Consider the following 4,594-nt stretch of genomic DNA (forward strand, 5'->3'; position numbering starts at 1 on the left):
ATGGGGACAGGGACCCAGAGTTGATACAGCATATTTATTTTATACAGCAAAAAACAGGAAGTTTTACCAAAAGTCAAGACAAAGGAGATTATTTGCATTCTTGCCTGGTGCTTGGCTGGATTTAAATAACAAAACCCATCCCCTGGCACCTGGGCTGAAGGTCAAGCTGACAACACTCCTGCCTTTTAGCAAAACATGTTTCCAGAACGTGGCTTTGCCAAGGCCACTGGCTTCAGCTGATAATAATTAAAGAAATGCCCATGTGCCTTCCCAGGTGCTCTCTGCACTCTGCTTTAACAAAACCAGATATATATCAAAGTTCAGTTGATAACAAGTGATTGCTTGCATTACAAAAGGTTATTTCTATATAGCAAGTATAGAGTATGATTTTGTTTATAGTAATTCAACTTATAGGCAGCATTTTAAATCTGTTGTTAAATTGCCCTACCCAGTTTGGCTCAGTGGAGAGAGCGTTGGCCTGCGGACCAAAAGGTCCTGGGTTCGATTCTAATCAACAGCACATACCTTGGTTGCGGCTCCTCCTCAGCCCAGGCCCTGGTCAGGACTTATGCAAGAGGCAACCAATCAATGTGTTTCTCTCACATCAATGTTTCTTTCTGTCTTTCCCTCTCTCTTCCACTCTCCCTAAAAATCAATGGAAAAATATCCTCAGGTGAGGATTAACAAAAAATAAAAATAAATTTAAAACTAACTAAATAAATAAAACTGTTGTTACATTTGTCTTAATTACGTAGGGGGCAAAGGGTGAGCAGTGACTGAAAGGAACGCAAGGGGCCTCCAGGCTCCTAACAATGTTCTGTTTGCTGAATGGCTACTCATTACTTGAGTGTACTTGATTTAGGAAATTTCATCAGGCTTATGAAATGTACACTTTTCTGTATGTATACTTCAATCAAAAGAAGGCCTGGGTTGGAGTTAAGGCTGGGTGGAGAGGGTCAAGGTGGGGAAATGGGAGCTATCTATAATACTGTCAACAATTTTAAAAGGTTAAAAAATAAAAGGGTAGGGAAAAATATGCCAGGAAAACCAACAAAATACACAAGAAGTACACAATACTAGGGTATTATATGTAAATTTAACAGATGCTGTCTCTCATTTTCTTGTAAATTTATCAAAATCATACAGCCCTGATCACTCACCAATTTATGGATAACTGTAAGCTACACATAGAAGATTTGGCCCTGACTGGTTTGGCTCAGAGGATAGAGCGTTGGCCTGCGAACTGTAGGGTCCCAGGTTCGATTCCAGTCAAGGGCATGTACCTTGGTTGCAGGCACATCCCTGGTTGGGGGTGTGCCGGAGGCAGCTGATCGATGCTTCTCTCTCATCGATGTTTCTAACTCTCTATCCCTCTCCCTTCCTCTCTGTAAAAAAAATCAACAAAATATATTTAAAAAAAAAAAAAGAAGATTTGAATGTGGATATGAATGGTTGAACAAATGTGAATTAAATGTTTGTGATTGCTTAAAAAAACAATAAGAATAAGATGCAACTTTTAAACTATATACTCTCTAATTTTCTAGAAGAAAATTATTGTCTGCAGTGATAGTTGTCTCTTCCTTTACAATATTTATACATTTTTCTTTCTCTTTCTCATTGACTTGCTTTTGTTTCTGACTTTATTGATACTTTCACCTTTGACATCAAAGCTTTTCACTTTTTTGACCAGTTACCACAGTAAAGAAAAATTACTTTTCAATCTAGCATGCACACACATGCACATACACAAATTTCCAAGAAAGAGTCCCTATCCTTTCTACGCGAAGCATACTCTTTACCTGTTATAACCTAGTTTATGTTTTCATGCTGAGAGTGGGTACCTCCTTACATTTTGTGCCATGCTGAGAGTGGTTCAGTAAAGAACAAAGCTCCATTCAAACTATTCAATTCAAATTCCTAACTTTTCCTGGGACCTGGATTGGGCCTTCTATCCAATAAATATTTACTGAGTGAGATAATAGCCACTCAACAGAGGTGGGGAAACTACTTCTTCTGGTTTAACAATACAAAGAGAAAGGAGAATGGGTGCAGATTATGTTTCATAGCAGGAAAAAAGTTGAGAGATTGCCCATTGGATATCTACTCTGTGAAATAAGAAGGTCACCTACTCAGAATGACAATGGGGTTTGAAATAGCATGGTTAGAGGTTTGAGTAAAATAAAAAGGGTTTGTGGGGTATTTGAAGCATGGGTTGACCAAAGATATATGGTAAGATTGCTGAGCAGAGTTAAGAGCCAATGAGGTTAGTGACCAGGAAATTATATTGGTGCCACGTTGCCCTGTGCAGAAACTTTCCCAGTAACACTTGGTTGTTAGGGTGCAGTCACTATGATTCTGACAGGTCCATTGAAAGGACCCAAGTGGCCTTGGCTCACTTGTGTCAATGGTTAGAGCATTGACCCTCAGACTCAAAGAGTCTCAGGTTGGATTCCTGGTCAAGGGCATGTACCTGGGTTGCAGGTTTGATCCCCCGCCGTGGTTGTAGTATTAGGGAGGCAAGCAATTGATGTGTCTCTCTCACATCAATGTTTCTCTGTCTTTCTCTCTCTCTCTCTACCCCTTCCACTCTCTCTGAAAACCAATGGAAAAAATATCTTCAGTGAGGATTAACAATAAAATAAATAAAATAAAATAAAGTAACTCTAGCTGGTTTGCCTCAGTGAATAGCATCGGTCGATGAACTGGAGAGTCCCAGGTTCGATTTCGGTCAAGGACATGTACCTCAGTTGGTTGGGAGAAGTGCGGGAGGCAATCAATTGATGTGTCTCTCTCACATCTCTCCCTCTCCCTTCCACTCTTTCTAAAAAATCAATCAAAAAATATCCTCAGGTGAGGATTAACAAATGAAAATAAATAAAATAAAAAGAAAGGAACCAGGTCACTGCATAATGTTCAAGGGCTCAAGCCCTTGCTTGTCTTTCATTGTACTGTTACATTTTGTGTGTTTCAGAATAGATTTTGATATTCTGATTATAGAAGCAACAGTTACTAATGTGGCAGGTTAATTTATGGAGATACTAGTTTATGCTTTCTATTTTGAAAGGAAAGCTAAAAGGTTATAAGGTTAATTTTTCACTTATGCTTCTATTAAAAGAAAAGCTAAACTAAACCTTTGTAGATAAAAGTCTAGGCTCTGTGTTTCAGGAGCCAACTTTGAAGAAAACACCCCCTGAATTGAGTCTCAACTACTAGGAGCATAAAGAACATAACATTCAGCAGCAATTGAGATCTTGCTTCCCAGCATGTCATCAGTTTGGCTCAAATAAACTCTTATTTAAAAAAAGTAACATAGTATTCCTTTGCTCCTTTGTCTATTGTGGCATTCATCTTTTTATTAGTAATTGATAAGAAGTCCTTATTTGTTAAATGTTTGGGCCAAATATTTCATACGCTTTCCTCGTTTATGTTTGTCTTTTAATTTTGTTTTATGATGGGTTGTTGTTTTGACATACAGAAATTTTACAGGTTATGTCTTTTATTTTTGGTTTCTGATTTGTCTGATGCCTTTCTCAAACCCTCTCCAAGAAAATGTATATACTTTCTTCTAAAACTTGATTTTATTTGTTTTACATTTAAATATTTCATCAATTTATATAAAGTGATGACTACTGAAAATGTGTCAAGGATTTTAAAAATAGCGTTAATATGATGCTTTCCTGGAATTATTTTCATTTGGAAGTCACAAAAATATAAACCAGTAAGTATACCACACAATGTCACATTGTGGTCCAGGCAAAAAATAATAATCCCATATATATATATTTTAATCCTCACCTGAGGATATTTTTCCATTGATTTTTAGAGATAGTGGAAGAGAGAGGGAAAGACAGAAAGAAACATTGATGTGAGAGAAACACATCAATTGGTTGCCTCCTGCATGAACGCCAATCAGGGCCCAGACCGGGAAGAAGCCTACAACCAAGGTACGTGCCCTTGACCAGACTCGAGCCCTTCTTTCCGGAACACACGGATGATTTAAATATGCATAGAGAAACTGCGGCGGTATCGACATGGCTATGTCAGTCCTCTGAGCCGCCTGTCAGTGCCCAGCACATAGGCCTGCACATGGGCCAAGACGTGACCCTGGCAACCGAACTCACCCCCGGCGTCACCTCAGCGTCACAACTTCATGATGTCACCTGCAAGTGGCCATCGCTGCTGGTCTGTGGGCCCTGGTGAGTTGGCACCGTGTGTGCTCAGGGCAGCACTCTCTGTGTTTCCATTGAAAGGACACCATATGTGATGGGCGCTGTTGATTCCTTAAGGTTGAAATGGGGCAGCCTGAACTTGCTTACGACGAGATCTTTTCTCCGTATTTTACCGCACAGTCTTCTCGGGCTCAGGGAACCGGCAGCCACTGGAGCGCCAGCTTGACCATCCCACACAGCCTGGCGCCACCAGAAAGCACAGAAATGCCAAAGCCCCAAAGGAACCTGTCGCAAAACAGACCCCAGTTCACATACTGGAGCGGAAACAAGAAAACAGTGGCACCTGTTGGACCTCCGCTGGGACTGTGCCCGTGGGTCTGTCTGCAGGGTTCCTGCACCCTGGCCGTGGCCCATTGGCAACTTTG

General features: G+C 40.4%; 1 pseudogene; it reads right to left on the reverse strand.

Annotated features, from left to right (window-relative positions):
- Positions 1-4,594, reverse strand: part of LOC102754379 — a 35,210-nt pseudogene that overhangs the window by 3,386 nt on the left and 27,230 nt on the right.

The sequence above is a fragment of the Myotis davidii genome, unplaced genomic scaffold (assembly GCF_000327345.1).
Source record: "Myotis davidii unplaced genomic scaffold, ASM32734v1 scaffold1633, whole genome shotgun sequence".
In the NCBI taxonomy this organism is placed as follows: domain Eukaryota; kingdom Metazoa; phylum Chordata; class Mammalia; order Chiroptera; family Vespertilionidae; genus Myotis; species Myotis davidii.